Source organism: Dendronephthya gigantea, unplaced genomic scaffold, assembly GCF_004324835.1.
Source record: "Dendronephthya gigantea isolate DGI-Jeju-01 unplaced genomic scaffold, DenGig_1.0 000143F, whole genome shotgun sequence".
Lineage (NCBI taxonomy): Eukaryota > Metazoa > Cnidaria > Anthozoa > Malacalcyonacea > Nephtheidae > Dendronephthya > Dendronephthya gigantea.
The window spans coordinates 309,023-326,583 of record NW_021163153.1 but is presented as its reverse complement, the minus strand read 5'-3'; the positions used below and the strand labels follow the sequence as shown (position 1 = coordinate 326,583).

General features: G+C 36.2%; 2 long non-coding RNA genes across 2 annotated transcripts; both read right to left on the bottom strand.

The window, feature by feature from the left end:
- Positions 1-395: 395 nt before the first annotated feature.
- Positions 396-1,502, bottom strand: LOC114536731. Its single transcript, XR_003688475.1, has 5 exons — positions 1,403-1,502; positions 1,165-1,319; positions 897-982; positions 707-799; positions 396-466 (listed from the first exon to the last, which is right to left on the bottom strand). It is a non-coding gene; the product is annotated as an uncharacterized LOC114536731 (long non-coding RNA).
- A 3,617-nt stretch (positions 1,503-5,119) lies between these two features.
- On the bottom strand, positions 5,120-6,655 carry LOC114536708. Its single transcript, XR_003688474.1, has 3 exons — positions 6,565-6,655; positions 6,242-6,392; positions 5,120-5,920 (listed from the first exon to the last, which is right to left on the bottom strand). It is a non-coding gene; the product is annotated as an uncharacterized LOC114536708 (long non-coding RNA).
- Between the last annotated feature and the right edge of the window lie 10,906 nt (positions 6,656-17,561).

Here is a 17,561-nt window from a genome sequence, read left to right as displayed (position 1 = left end):
GATCTTGAGATAGAGAATTTTTGGATTCCATTTTCACAGGATTATGAAGAGTTATCTGCTGCTCAAAAGTGCATTGACAGTCACCAAGGTCTAACAATTAATTCCAAAAGCATATGTTAATTGTTAATATGTTATGTTTCCTATATTCCTTTCAGCACATGTATTATGTATCTGGTGTTATACCTCGCTCAACAATTCCCAGACCAAGAGTTGTTCAAATGGAATGATATCTTGCAGAACAAAGACAGCAACTTGCATCCACAATTTGTAATCTCTTCCAACATATGAGCCATAGTTTCTTGTGATGTTTCCCCTGATTGTGGCTGAAAATGCACTCATGTCAAGTGCTTGAATCTTTGCATGGAGCTGGTTTTTCAATTGCTGAGGTAGGGATTGAATTGTGTTGGATAGCATATACTTAACAGGCCCAAGTAGAATTGTATGCAGTATTTCAATAGGAGTTTTGCTAATAAAAGCAAAATGTAATTAAAGTACAATAGAACAGGTGCTATAGAAGTTGCTGCTTATATCCACAAATTTACAAAAGGGTATTATTACCACCTAAAGAACACCTTCAACTGTAGTATTGTAGACAGTAGTAGTAGTAGACAGTAGTAATGTACTGTCTACAAGTTTTGCAAGGTGAAAATGCCAGTAATCGCACATTTGGGTCGCCACACATTTCGAACCGTATCTGCATACATACTTATTTCCACGAAAGCACTTCAGCTTGTCGAACGCTCCGCCTTGTTCTGTTACTCCGCATTCACTTCTTTTAATTTTTTTCTGGTTTTCAGTTCTAGTGTTGGCAACAAGAATTTTACTGTGGGTAAATACGGTTTCAAATTTCTATGGTAAGTCAAAATTTTAAAATAAACGGGTTTTTATTAACATACGGACAATCTTGTATTTCATGGATCTTCTCTTGAACGTATTCATCACTTCGTATTTCTTGAATTTCTGTTCCATTATCAGATGTTGCCTATGGTGTAATTAAATGTTTTAACCTCGCGCACACATGCATGTATAACATGTAAATCGTGTATTAAAACGCAAAAGGGCAGAGCCTCTCCCCCATTTATTGCCTCTAGATTTCCGAAACCGCGAATTTCGAGTCACGAATTTGGAAGTTGCTTTTTATCAAGTATATAGAAATTAACGTACTTTACACTTTCTACAAAATTTGTTTGCACAGCTTCCCAAGTGATGTTCGAATTCTGATGCCCGTGGATTGTCCGCTAACACGCATAATACAGGTGACTTTACCAAAATGTTCTCATTAAAATGCGCGTCGTACATTAATTTACCTTCTTCGAGTTCTGCAACGAAATGAGACAAAAAGACTGAGCATGTAGCACTATTTTTTGTCGTTTTAAACCATAATTTGAAATTTTGACTCTACCTTGTAGGTCACAGGCAATGGATTTCCCAAGTGCAACAGACGGAACTACGTTAGATGTGCTAATAAAGTGAATGTTTTCGATTTTTCGAAATTCGTTTCGTGGAAGGCCCGCCAAACTCATCGAGAAACTCTCCAACCGATTCCATTTCTTCGTTGTGTTTCCGCTTGTTTCGTCGCTAAAGACGAGCAACGGAACTGTGGAAGTCGGATTTTTTCCACCGGATTGTATCCTGTCGACGTGTGGTGCAAGAATGTCTTTGGCTTCCTGTGATAAAAAGGTTTTAATAATAAAACGTTATTATACAAAGAACAAGAAACCGCGTATGGATTTACATAAATATATGCTACTGTTTAGGAGTTTATTAGTTGCGCAAACCTGTTCTGATACTTCAGACGCTTGTTCGTTTACATATTTCTGCTTTATTTGACGAGGATGTAGATCAACTTTACATTGGATACTGGAAGTATGGATGGTCACTATCACATCTGGACAAATGCAATAACGTCCATCCCCTTCATCTTGAATATATTCGATTTTTGTCAAAATTTCCGTTTGGTTGCGAATGACCTAAAATTAAACTGACACTATAGAAGTCGCAAGCCGGTTACAAATATAGTTCAGCTGATTCGAGTATGATTATCTTTCCAAAATCGTAGCCCCTTATTCTCTAAAGTTCCTAGGTAAACGTGGAAAGCCAACCTAATATATGGGTCTAAAAAATCGACAACCCATCATCCGTTCCGTGTTCGGAGAGGACTGGAAGCCGGACAATCTTAATGGAATCTGTTTTTAAAGCACTGCACACTTACCTTAGCGAAGAATTTGGTTAGTTTTCCTATATATATATCCCCGTCAGATAAAAATTTCACGATATCTTTCAGATAATACGTCGTTCCGTTCACAGAGATCGATGAGCTTTGAAAGTCTTCGTTTTCCAACCACTTGCGTCCCTGTATCAAAGGGAATACATGTACTGTTCATTCTGCAGTTCAGTGTACGCGTTATCTTGCTTCGTGTGCATGGTATAAAACATTTGGACAAAGTTGTACCCATAGGCGTACGGGAAAGTGAAGCTGGGCTCCCCCTCCTCCTTTTCGGGCAAAACGTGTCTTGTCATTCAGGCAACGACGTTACAACGGTCTATTTAGAGGTATTTCAACAAGTTCAATTTTTACAGGTTTACTACAAATAGCGTAGATTGGATTTGGTTTCGATTCTTACGCATATCCACAGACTGTAAATGATAGCCTTTCAAAGGAAAGTCTGTCACCTGTGGTCTTCTCAGATCATATAATTTTATGATGACGTCACGAAATCTATGACGTCATGTCTTCGGACAAATTTAGTCCAGCCCCCGTACGTATGAAAATCTGCCCGTACGCCTATGGTTGTACCTATAAATCTAACCTGTGGCATCTCGTTAATATACGTGTCCGTCTCTTCTGGAAATCTCATAAGCGCACTGGCTCTGGTTGGTATTGCGAGTTGAAGTTGAACGATATCCGAAGGCCGTAACCAGTAATATGGATAGCCGTTGTAATAATCCTAGAAATTGAAATGTTTACCTGTGTTAATAAATGGCCTTAATTGCACTTTGTACATTGGCCTTTTTTTAACGATCTTAGTCGGGCTTTAATCTGTATATAATACAGGAAGACATGGAAACCCAACCGCATCGTGTAATATTTACCTTTTGTGGCTGTAGTAACTCCTCTACTCCCTTAATTTTGAAATTAATCACTGAATTAAGGGAAGGAACATCTACGTGAAGTTTCTTGAATATCATCCACAGAAAATCTAGGTCTGCACGAGACTGAAAGTAGCAATTTAAATAGCAGAATTGACTAGATTATAATGATTACAATTGATGGTATAAATAGCTATTGCATTATTGTTTTCTTTTGCGAACTATTTGGTTATGAAAATGGAGAGCAGTAACTGATGATAAAAAAATGATAAAAAATTTAACCATGCCAACCAGAAATACGAATATAGTATCGATATTCTAAAAATTTATTTGAAAATTGTTACAAATGTACTTCTTAGCCCCTGTTCTGCCGCCCCTAGAAGCTATGAAATAGGTTCATGTGCAATGCATGCACACTGTTTTAGCATGAAACAAATAATCTTGGAGAGGGAAACCTTGCAACTTATCTGTAGATGAAACTCGCTGCTGTAGTTCGGTGTGTGTTTGACTGGTTGTACGACAAGAATTGATGTTTTACTCCAGACTGAAATAATTAATGGCCGTTTTCAACTACTAAAGACGCATAATACGCCAGGACCAGGGCGCTTATATAGAGGCTTTTATCTATGTGTGCGCCCAACACCAATAACAAGGCGTAAAACACATTATTTTTACATGTGTTTCACGCCTTGTTATTGGTGTTGTTACGCGGCTATTTAGGAAACCTTTCGCGGTGCTGGTGGCTTTTTTTAGTCCTCCATCCGCGGTGGAGCGAATTCAGAAGTACCTGCGATCAGAGTTATGGTAAAGTTAACCCGGCTTTGAAAACTAGAAACACTTCGTCATACACTACATCAGGGCAAAAATCGTCAAATCGCTTTATTCAATTCAATTCTTTGATGATAAATGAAAAATTACCTTCGGTCGGGAAACGTTATGGACGTAGCTGTAAAGCAGAAAAAATATCTCAGACGGAAACGGAAAGTATAAGCCGTTGCCTTGCTCAGATGGTCGTAGCATATTTTCTCTGTCGCTTTCTTCCTCGCTATCGCTTTGCTCCGGCTCAGAGTCGCTCAGGGCGACGTCACTGAAAGTATCGTCGCTTCCACTGTCAGAGTTATTCTCAAAGCTAATATCTTCGCACATTGGTTCTTGCATGAATAAAAATTCCTGTTGACTTGTGGCATATACGTCGGTGGGTTCAAATGTGTCAGAAACCAGCTGGATATTTTGTGTCGTCGTCCTTGTCGCGAGCTGTTTCATACGATGTCCTCTTGAGGTTAAATGGACAGAATACCTATCCCACGACTCAAAATTAACTGCACAGATGTCACAATGATATCGACATGTTCTTTTTTTCATTTTTGCGTTCAAATTAAATCAAGAATTTTTATTTACCAAATTAAATATCCCTTTGTTTTGTTAAATTCCCCGCGACGTGCTTGCCTGGCAAAAAATTTTCCCGCTTCGCATTTAGCGATTTTGATTGGTTGATTTACGTAGGTACTTGTACCTGATTGGTCGAGCCAGTAAAGGACAACAACGCATGGATGCTTTTGCTAAAACATATTTTAAAGCAGAGTTTTTTAAGGCCAAATTTCGCGCCATATTTAATTTGAAAAATGACAACCAATGAATTAAGAGCATTGGGAGCTTCACGCAGGTAAATATAATAAAATTGACGCGTTTCATCATTATTTCGAATATCTGGTCTTATAATTTCCGAAACACTGTAGGCGAAACAATTTGCTGAACGATGTTGACATTGCCCTCAACGGCAGCACGAGAAACGCACAAAGTCAGAGGAGAGGACCGTATGGCCGTGGGAACTTTCCTGCTAATATATTTGACGGTAAACAATATTACATTTTAATATTTAGTATTGTTCTGAAATTGTCTGTACATAGACATAATAGTACTGAATAAACTTTGACATTTTTTTGCCAGATGATTCCGAAACGCAAGACCCGAATTTACTGAGAGAGCCGGACACGGAGACGATGATCTAAAGGAATTGAGAGAGCTGAAAGAAATGGTCAAAGACGTGCAGAAACGGCAGGCAACAATGGAGAAGGCAATAAAGAATCTGGGCTCCAAGTTTGACAAGCAAGAATTTGACTTGGCCAAATCAAGCCATGCAGTCAGTATTTATTTATAAACAACCATGCATTTTTTGCGTTATATTTGGCACATAAGACTTTATTCTTTTTTTATAATCTACTTACTAAAACTATTATAACAGACAAATGTAACGAAAATATTGGCAAAGGCATACATTCAACTTGGACGGTTTCCCAAGACCAATGAAAGCAAGACTGTAAGTGTGTACATACACACATACATACATATGCATAACAACACTAAATATTTTCAGAAATACACTACATTTTGTTTTATGCAATATTATGATATGATTTTGAATTAAGGAACAACTACGGATTGAGTTCGAGAACTCACCATACGGGCTAAAAATTGAAGAGCTAATGAGCAAGGTTGACAAATTTGAGGGGAAAAAGTTCACATATTGGAGAAGTGAAGAGAGGAGAAGGGTAAAATTTCATCAATCCAAAATGCTTCTTGATTAAATAAGTGTTTAAATAATAAATTTAGTAAATTAAATGTCTCTCCACCTCAGATACTTGGAATTGGGAACTGGTCAGCCATGGAAAAAGCTTCAATCAAGGAGCTCTCTTCAAAGATTTGTGGGCTGCTAGGTGTGAAGTTCAATGCTACTCTAGAGAGTACAGTGCATCATCACACTGCTCTTGTGGTAAGATTATCACACATAATTTGTACTTCTTGCTTGTTGCAAGATCAAATTAATTCCATTCTATATAAAAAGATTATATATGATTAAACAATTACTTTATGGTTTCCATGTTTGGATGGCCTGATCCAATAAAAAAAACCTATTAGTTATCTATTTACTAGTATCTAACTACCAGTGCTATAGGATTATGTAATTGGGGAAATAGGTTTGTAAAATTAGCATGTAATGGTAACCTTTTTGGCAAAATTTACCATACCATGCAGTGGAGCAAGGTTTTTTGAATTTGACTTTAGAAACTAGGCTTGATGTATGTAGATTAGATTAGATTAAATGTACTCAAAAAACAACAGCAAAAGAACAGTTTTCTCAACGTTAACTCACCATTATCCTTCCTTTTTTCCAGAAAGTATATGTGGCTGAAACCGGAAGGGATGATTGCGTGAAGGATGATAAGTTTTGGATTAATTTCCAAACATGGAAGGAAAGAAGATATGGTGCAAGAGGGCCTTCTGCATCCGAGTGGGAGGAAATCCTACATGAAGAATGAAGAGGATAAAAACAATTTAAAAAATTTAAAAAATGACGTTGATTTGAATTTTGAAAAATATCAGTTATTTAGAAACATTATTAATAATAATAGTAGCAATCAATAGTTGTCAATAAATTTTTCGGTTGCTGCTTAGAAGAAGAACATTTTTCATTACCATATTTTAACAATCACTTGCGGCCATCAATGACAGTGCGCCATTTGGTCGTCAGAAAAGGATAATTTACAATCCACTTTGAGTCTTTGAGAATATTATAAATCGGATGTGATAGAATTATAAAGTGGTAATAAGTCTTGATCGCTACCGCCGTCATCAATATCTCCTTGTAAAGGCTTTGAATTTCAGACTGGCATAGTGGTATACTTGTTTGACGAGGATTCTAATTTCAAACCACGAGGACCTTTTCAAGAGTTTCCAACGATGACATGATTCACATGATCTAAAGTCAATGACCAAGCGACTGATATGAATACATTCTGTTGGATGTTTTAGAATGCGAACGTAAATAGTTCCCAAGTACTCTTAGTTTAAAATAAAACTAAATCTGCCATACAAAGGCGCGTTGAAGTGATTCAAAACAAACTGTCAAATATGATCGAATCAGTACAGTCATCGTCGCGGGTCGCTAACGCCCGCCAAATGCCTGACACATTACACAAGGTCAAGGCGGAAGTCAATAAATATTCAACATTGACAACAATGCTTATAAAGGTTGTTCGAACAGTTGAGAACAACTTGTTGTTTCGTCAATGTTGTTCCCGCTTGTTCGAACATTATTGTTGACGCTTGATGAATAAACAGCGCTGAACAACATTGTTCTGACAGCATTTGTCAAGCATGTTTCATCAACCCTGTTGCAGTTTGTTCCATCATGTTGTTGAACCATTGTTCGTTGATCAAGCGTGAACAAGTTGTTAGAACAATGTTGATAACGATTGTCGGTTGAACAACGTTGTTCAACATTGATAACAGTGTTGTTCAGGCATTGTTCGATAAACAACACCGAACAACCTGATCAATTTTTGGCTGTGTAAGTAACCGAACTGCTCCCAACCTAAGGGCGTCCTTTATTAGAATGAATGATATTCAGAATAACTATGAATTACGAAATAGGGAGACTGATTTGATTATCCTTAAAGCTAAGAGCGAATATCTTAATATCTTAAAAAAAAACTTTAAGTATAGTGGGGGTGTAACATGGAATTCGCTCTCTATACATATGCAAAGCTATCAACTACTTTAAGTGCTTTTAAAAGGTATTTTGAAGCCTAGTTTGATCAATAACTATTATCAAAGACCTTCTAAGAAATCTTCGATATAAAGTTTTATTTTTTGGTAAATATGTTTTTATCTCTGTGACGCTTCTCAGGAAGAACATCAATTTAATGGTGATGAGAAATGCGTCATTGAATAAATTGTTTATGTATGTATGTATGTATGTATACAGTATAATAATAAACGAATGTTTGGTAATATTTTGGCTGTGGGAGAGAATGTTTGTGCCTCCGCTTTAAATTTTTCAAATGACACACTAAATTCTTCAAAAGTACGTAATATTCTGGCTGATAATAAACATCTTTATCTGTCATATGACGGCAAGCGAGTTAAATGGACCGGGAGCTTGGAATTTTTGAAAGAATTTGTTAAAAAAAACTTTAATGCATCTCGCAAATGGACGTCCCCTAACGGCGCTTCTCAGCGTTTTAAAAGTTATAATTCTGACTTAAGCTTTATTTGGCAAAACCTGGAGAAATATTCTTATTCAAGTTTGCCAAAGGGCTTCCTTGACAAACGACAAAGTCTGTTTGGTTGACGGTGCTCAGAACAATCGCTGGTTAATGATATTAAGTGCTGATCTCCCGGGACGTTCGCAAGAGAACTTAGTAAATAGTAGCCTGTTGAGGAGTGGGGTTAGAAATTGTGTTTGTTCGAGCTCGTGTGAACGGGATTCGGCCGGCCTGCAAGATGTTAAATTGAGTTTGGAAATTTTGCAATCACGCGTCGATGCTTTGCAGTCGTTAGCTAATACGCAAAATATTTCCAATTCTGAAGATGTTTTGTTATCCGAAATTATACATCTTAATGAGGAGCTTTCTGAAGAAAGGGAGAAAAGACGGGAAATAGAACGCAAACTATCCCTCCCGGATAAACTCTTTTAATTAGGAAATCGAAATTTGAATACAAAATTGGCTAACAGTACAATTAACAATGAAAATCTTGCATCATGTGAATCAACTAATTTAGCCGGACGTATTGTTTCCCCTGTTTATTTGTCTGCCCCAGCTATCTTGAGCATTGTTGATCCACAGCAATTCGGAGGGGTCCTTCGGTCCTCAGCCACTCTAGCACTTATCAACATGGTTCATGAATGGAATAAGGCTACGGACGGTACAGGGGATGCAGTTCGAGTAGTTTTACTTGATTACCGAAAAGCATTTGATCTTATTGATCACCGAATTCTTGCACAAAAAGTGTTTAAAGTATAGATATATTTAATACATATAGTATAGATATTTAATAGAACGAAATCTGTAACATTTAATATAATCTTTTGTATAGAACCAATTTCTGTAAATTACGTAATTCAGTCATTTTACGGCTGCGATGTAATTTATTATGATTATTAATAAACAAACACACATGTAAATACTATGAAAATGTTTGAAAGCAAATTTCCAAGCCAAAATTAAAGCTAGCATATTACACACGATTGCGTGGTAGTTGCTGCTTGGGGACGGATTGGGGGCCTCGCGCTTTACTCAATTCTAATTTTTTTCAGCGCGTTCGGGGACAGAAAAAGGGTCGCAAAGCCGCATTGCCACAAAATAAAATAACGTCACTCCAAAAAGCGAGGCCATTAAGCTATTGGAGCAATATAAATAACGCGAGGTCTTAGAAATCCAAACGCGAGCCTAATAAGGCACCCCTGCAGCCAGATTCTTCTAAGAAAACTTGAGGGGAATGAGAAAATTTAGGTATTGAAGACTTGGAGTAAAAGCAGGGTGCCCAGATAAGGGGGGTCATAGGGGGAAATTTGCCCCTGGCCCAGGGTTGCAAGGGCCTGCAAAAACTTACTAGAGTAAAACTGTAGTTGGAAATATATATTCCTTTTTCAGAAAACTTTTTAGGTTATTTATAGTTTAAAAAATGCAATATAATTATTTTCGATGTTGCAAAAATCTCAGTTCCAAAACGCAGGAAATTTGCTGCAGTCTAAAACTTCAAAATTTTCTTAGAGGAGGATGCCTTCAAACCCCCTTAACACTGCTTTAGCCCCCAAAATTTACTTTTCTTACACATCTCAATGTTCTGGTCATTCATTATCGCGCTACACTAGTGCAAATTCACATGAGCTTACGATGGCCCCGCGCTGAAAAAATGCCAAGAGCCCCGCGAATGTTTAATTCGGCACTGGTTGCTATGTATGCAAAACAGAACTACCACAATTTAGTAATTACGTTTAAGGATATAATATTACATGCACTAAACCCTAAAGGTTAAACCAAACAAAGCTCGACATTTTACGGTAACGAACGAGTTTGGTAGTCTCAAGCAATAGGAAACGATGTTCCTAGCGCAGGCTTCTTTCTTAATGAGGCTATACAAACAGTAAGTCATTGTCATTCGGAGGGCATGTATGCTCACTAATAACATGCTAATTTAAACAATCAATCCATGGCCATCTTGACCAAGATGCCTTTCAATAACGCTTATGAGCGGTTCTTTATCAATGTCCAGGATTTCTTGGTTCAAAAACTCGACTGAACAAGCGACGTATAAATAATGTTAATAATACTGTTTACCTATTGCATATTTTCTATACAAAAATTTTGTTTTCAAAAGGTAATAATTTACAATAGAAATACGGTTGATGTTCCTGGGCATAAATGGTTTTTTTTTGCCCTCCTCAGAACACATTTTACAACTCACTACGCTCGGACTAACTTTATTGTTATATTATTACAAAACGAGAAAATTTTGTTATAAAATTACATGTATATCACGCGTATTCTGATAGGTCGAAACAGTTTAAAAATTGTTTAAGAATTTCTTTTACGCGGAATCATTGCTAACTCAAATCTGAACTAGGATACAATTTTTCACCCTTTAATCTATTATAGTTGGAAGAACGAGGATAAATGACTGCAGCAGCCGCGTGATGAATCAGTTTTTTCTCGGCGCCTCATGCCGTCATCCTGCCAAATCTAATCGTGACAAATTTTTGACGAAATTGACATTACTGAAATCAATGATATATCAGCAATTGATACTAATTATTGGGATAATCTTTGCTCAAATCTTTCATCCGCTCAAATCCTGGGGTTTAATTTTGTATTCATAGCTTTGCGCAGGCAAGTGTTCCTTCCGTGACTTGGCGAATACAAACAAAACTAGCACAGCATAAATTGTGACGTTAATATATATTTAAATAACTGTAAACATTCGACGATAATTTATCCTAAACGGGAGTGAATGACTAGGCTAAGATCACTTTCAGATGAACATCACTTTTTACCGTCGGAAAAATAATTACTGCAGAGATCAAGACATCATTGTTTGCACCAAAAATCGAGAATCACCTCAATAAAATATTCTTCTCTAATATGTACTCTCTATTAACATCGATTACCAACTTTCCCACTTAACTCCATGCGTTGAAAGTGTATAGGCTAGGCCAGTCATCTTTATACATATGTATGTCAGGAAAGAAGATTTCCTTTGCCGTTGGATTTTTTTTGCCCACTGACGTGCTGTCTCCCATTTTCAAAATTATATAGCTTTTATGTGTGTCAATACTAAAATTATTAGCTATAATTATGTCTCTAACGAATGCGTAATACTGACAGGCAATAACATTTTCATGATACTGTATACTACAGAAAATTCTTGTATCTCTTAAATTATCAACAAAGATTTTAGCTTTGCGCGCACGTGAATGGACTCATGGCGCAACTTCAAGCGTCACGTAATCTGACGCTGCTTAGTCTCTCTCGGCCATACATTTAGTTTCATGCAATCTCATTTTGTCTACACATTATAATCCAATTTTCCGTTCAACGTTTACGTCTCGACGAGTCGAGGGACCATAAGAGAGGATAAATGCCGAGCCAAGTTAGTAAAAAATGTAGATAACATAAATTCATAAATTCGTTTACAAAATTATTAGTTAGTGAATATTTCTTTCTAATCGATTGCGTTTACAGCTATATTTGCAGCATAAGAATCGCTTGTAACTTAATTCCTTCTAAAGCCAAAAGTGAAAAATCGAACCTGGTCCGTTTTACTTTCCCGTTTGAATTTCGGCACACGAGCTATCTTCCATTTTAAAAAATTATATAGTTTTTATGTGTGTCAATATTAAAATTTTTAATTATATGTCTCTAACAAATGCGTGATTTCAGGCAATAACATATCTAAAATACTTTATGCTGCAGAACTGCTATAGAACATTATACTGCAAATCATCCCTGGAATTCTTGAACAAGATGCCGTTAATGAAATAACGCTTAGCTATATAAGTTGTTCTTTATCAAAGTCCAGAATTCTTTAGCTCAAATAAAATTTGACAATAAAAAGTCAACGAAAAGTATCATGAAAAAGGTATAATATTTAAAGCAAAATATTTAGGCAAATTACAAAATATTTCACTTCCTACCTTCACTTATGCGCTTAAAATTCCTCAATGCACAAGGTTTGCCATCTATCGCAGGTTGTGCGTTCACCGTTTGCAAAATTACCACAAACAACGCATTTAAAATTAACATTTTGCAGCAGAAATATAAATGCGACGTGTTACGCCTGAATGTGTTCCAATGAGTCAACTGCATGTACTGGCTTCGATTGCGCCAGGCATTTATATATTAGTGCTTTAATTACATAGCAGGTGCTTTTGTCACTGAGTTAATTTGTTATGATCTTAAGCTTTTTCTCAAACGTGATCTGAAGGACACAGCGACTTGAATATTTAAAAGATTGTAAATATTAATATGATCGTACTATTCAGTGGACCAGGAACTTCATGACCGAATTCCGTTCTTGTTTAAATCGTAAACGCTCAAGAGTTTCCAGATTGTGAATTGATAAACAAAAAATTATTCGCCATTCAAGAAATTTGAGAAGCTTTACATTAATTCTAAATTTCCATAATTGGATTTACAAAAGTAAAAAGGACAATGTCTTTTTGATCGTTCGCTTTCACTTCTTTTTCTTGTTTAAGTTAATGACATATGTATTATTTGCTGCAAACACGAAAGTAAACAGCGAAAACAGCCAAAACCAAAATCGAAAACCCTATAGCTCATGATCAAATTAACCGTCAACTGAAATTGTAATTATTAATGCTTCAGCTAAATGCCAATTTTGCTGTAAAATAACATGCATGTATCACGTAGGATTCAGATTGGTGAAGCTATAGGCCTTTCTTTGAATCACACCATCCAAGCCGGAAACCATTAAAAATTGTTTAAAATTTCTTTATTTTCATGGCGTCATTATGACGAATCTAGAAAATTCATCAGTTCGGCGACTCATGATGAAGAAGTCGATAATTCCTACTAATTTATGAATTGGATAATTTTTGCTCAAATCATTCGCATTGCATGCTCCCCTACTGGCAGTTTAATTTTGAATTCAATCAGTTATGTAGGAAGTAGTTCTTTCGTGACTTGACGAATACAAACATGAACAAAACAAGCACAGCACTAATTTAGTCGTTAGTATTTAAAGAACTGTAAACATGAGACGATAATTTTCCCATCACGGCCGAAAAAAATAAGAAGGCTCGAATCTTCGGCTCTGTTAATTTCAATACATGAAGATGTCGTTTGCTTATTTATAATTTTTGTGATGAAAAATAATCACAGAGATCAAGACATCATTTATACTATTTTTGAAAATATTCATCAATTCATATTTTTGAATGAAACTTGTAAATACCCGTTGCTACGTATACCTTAATGCTTTAACCAGCTGCAGACGAACGCGTTTATAGCATCACATAATTATTTGCGACTGAAGATGAAGAATCACTTCACTAAATATTCTGTATCTTAGCCCTGCAAGCTGAAGATTGTTGAGGAAAGTTCAATCATTTTAGTAACGGTATATACGGAACTATGATTTTAATTTCTTATTACAAGCCAGAAGGAAGTTGATTGTTAATATTCAATGTCTATAAATTTTATTATTTTAATTGTACCTTCGTTGCAAAAAATACGGAAGTTGCGCGGCTGACTCGACTTACACCTGCAAGATCCCTTGCCCGAGACAGTAACTTCGCTCTTATAACATCATCATTATCAGTGTTACACGATCCCTTTTATGTCGTTATATACGCACATGAATGTTATATCGTCGGCATAATCGGGGTCGTATGAGAAACATATAGCTTAAATTTTACAACCATGCAGTACAACGAATGAGCTATTTATCGTCCTTATATAATGCATGTTTTCCGCGGACCAAGTCATCAACTGCACTAAATAATCCTTCCGCCTGCAATTACAACTTTTTGTCCATTCTTCATTGCGCATTCGGAGAAGTGTCGTTTGCGTTTATTTGTTAATTATATGTGAGCACTCAGGTTTCTGCTAGTGCATATCTTAAATATCCCTTATAGCTATATATTTAGCTATTATACATCCAAACAGTCACGGCATGCATGTTTTGCAAAATTCGTCTGGTGCGAAAGATCCAGGGTAAAGCAGACAGGGCCGTAGTTACTTCAATTTCCTTCATTATATATATTCCTCAAAAATGCTTTACCGTCACACCGGTTTAAAATTGATAGCTACCTTAACGTTAGAAATATTGAAAGGTCACAACAATAGAAATACTACTGGAAATAAAAATCACTACGTTTTCTATAAAATAATCCACATATTGACAGAGTTTGTTCCGGCCGTGATGAAGAATACAATAATTATTGGATGAGGCTGAGCATGATATCATATCATTCAGACCAAGGTCAATGTTATACGCCACTACATTCGGGGTGCGGTGCGGATATTATTCACTTAATGTATGCTCCCGAGGGAAATAGTAAGTTTTGTTTTCCCAAGAGTCTGAATGTTCGTCGAGGGAAACATTGAGACTCGAGGGAAAACAAAAACATACATGTTACACGACAATTTCTTTTCAAAAAACTTTGTTATGACAATATGCGGGCAACAATTTTTCACTTGTTTCCCTGGCGGGAAACATTCATTTAAAGTCATGTGACTACGAATGAACCAATCACATTTAAAATACACAACACCTATATAACAATTCCGAATGTCTCATTTGGGGGTGACATAACGCAAGTTTAAAAAATTTTCCCGCCATTTTCATCGTTGCTGTTGTGAAAATGCAAATGTATAACACGAAGATAACGTTGGGAATACAAATTAAAACACTTAAAAGACATCTTTAGATAAGTAAAATTTATTCTAATTTAATGTTCGCTTTTACAACGGTCTTTCGCGGCGTCTTTTTTGTCGTCTTTGTGTGTATTGTTGTCACTAAGATTTTAGTCCATATAATAAACAGACATTACACGGCTCGCTCGAAAATATGGATTTTACGTAATTCCAGTGCAAAAAGAATATCTGAAAAATGAGATACTGTTTTAAGTTTTTGACACGATTTGTGAGATACTGTTTTTGGCATAATTTACTCGCAACGGTGTATTATCCAATACATACACGCGCGTAAAAGTCTAAATCCTTGTTATAGGTCATATTATTTGAAAAGGCTTAATGAATAAATCTTAGGCCTGTTTCAGACGTCAAACTTTTCATGTGCCGAGCCTATAATGTTAATGATTTGAAGCTTTGTTTAAATTCATTTGCATTCGATTCCGCCCACGAAAAGTTGGACGTCTGAAACAGGCCTTAGAACTAAAGGCCGTGTTGCACGGTGCAATTTTCTTTGCAACTTGCAATCCAATTCTACTTTTGAGAGATGCTTTTCTACTTTTCATGCACGTTTCTTCTGCAAGACTCTTAGAGGTACAATTGCATTGCAAGTTGCAAGAAAAATTGCACCGTGTAATTAAGAGAATTTTTATTATTTATAGAGAGTCTTAGAGGTAGAATTGCATTGCAAGTTGCAAGAAAAATTGCACCGTGTAATTAAGAGAATAAAGAACTTAGTTTCCACATATTTTAGTATATGCACAGACCTATTAATTAAATAATAAAAATTTAGAAGCCTTTCAAAAACAGCCTTCATAATAATATTGATATCGTTATTTATAATATAACATTTATAGTACGCGCGTGCTGATTGGTCGAGAAGCGTGTTTCTATAACATATTGCTGATTGGTCGAGAAGCGTGTTTCTATAACATGTATAGAGACACGGGAATTTTCCCGGCGAACTTGACAAGCGAAGCGATGTAATGAGAATTTGTAATTGAATCATCCAAACTCCCACGCGTGTCTCTATAACTGTATAGAAACACGGAAAATGTTTTCTGTTTCTTAAATGGAAACATATTTTCATATAATTATACGCATATGCCATATATATTTGTTCAGCCCAAATGACATGGGATATACAAAAATAATATGCCAGGTTGGAATAATATCTATTGGGTCAAATCCAGCGTACACACTAAGCTTTGTCCTTACACGCCTTAGCGATTTCTGCGGTGTCGTTCCAACGTACAGCAAATATTAAACATTTTTGAAAATTTCTGTCTCGCAATATTTCTATGTGCTCTTTTCTATCTGCTTGGGTTGGCGTTATTTCGGTTGTGTTAAAACGAAAAGTTGTACTTCTTATAGAGCCTTTTTACAGAATTTGTTTATCTTCCTTACTTTGCAAGATATTGGTGATCAAAATCATCGGCTATCGAGATATATCCACCATTTTGTTTTATAATCAGATCCAATTACGTGCATGACGCAAAAGCAGAGTTGAGGCTTAAAATAAAACAATTGCATCACTTTTTGCATGTTCATGGTTTAATTTGGAACTCTTAGATTTCAAACGTTATAACTTGAGATACGTGCGATTCTATTACAATAGAACTATCACTTCGCCGGATCATTAATTTGAAGCTACAAAAAGAATTTTCACCCAGCTTATCACGCAACGCGTATCAGAGCAAGAATTTGCATAACCATGCAAAATGGCGGATGGAAGATTATTTCATTCGAAAATATCGTGAGAAGTAATAAAGTTAACAAATATCCGCGTAAACGAATTTTGTAAATAATCATGACGTTCTTTTAAAGAAGACATAATTTTTATGGCCGTATCCCTTTAATTATCCGTTTGCCTTTAAAATACGATGTGTATTGTGCACTCAAAATGACCGATTAATTCCCCGACCACCAATAACCTTTATTATTTTTGAAAAATTAATATAATAGTTAAAATATCAAAAACCGACTAAATAACTCAGTTGAACAAAAACAATAACACCGTAATAATAACCGAGCCGGACGAAGGTTCGGCGAAGGTGCTAACATTGCCCGAAGATTGAAAAACTACACCCGGGTATTCTGTTATGGACGCGATGGACGGCCGGCGTTTTGTCAGGTGTGCGAATTGGCGAAATATGGTTGCCTAGGTATCTGGAGGGCACGAAAACTTTGCACCATCCTTGGATCCCTAGTTATACACCCTGTTTTATACACAGCGTGCTATCCTCCATAATGTAAAAACGGACAGACCAGACCGGCCCAGTGGTATTTCAGCACAGACAGATTACTGGTATTCTAGAGTGTTCAGAGAACTCTGCATTCAAGTATATCAAGATTGCATCGGCCTAGGGCAGTTTCAACGCTATATTCTTAACGAAATACTCCTTGCAGTCTAACAAGATTTCAGCAGGTTTGGTTAAATATATGGTACCACTGGTTGCAATTGCTTTAAGGAAAGCGTCCACAATCCTTACTTCAGTTCTATTTCTCGAATAGATTTATTGAACAACAAGAATTATGAGTATCATTTTTATATTTTAATGCAAAAATTCATACATTCACCACTACAAAAATTAATGAACAGGTTCTTGATGTTAGCTACATAGTGTACCACGTGTGTTAACTGTATCACAACGTTAAACCTATCACCACGTTAAACTGTACTACCACGTAGTTAAACCATGTGTTAACTATATCACCACGAAGGCGAAAACTTTAAATGGCAATGCATCACTCTTC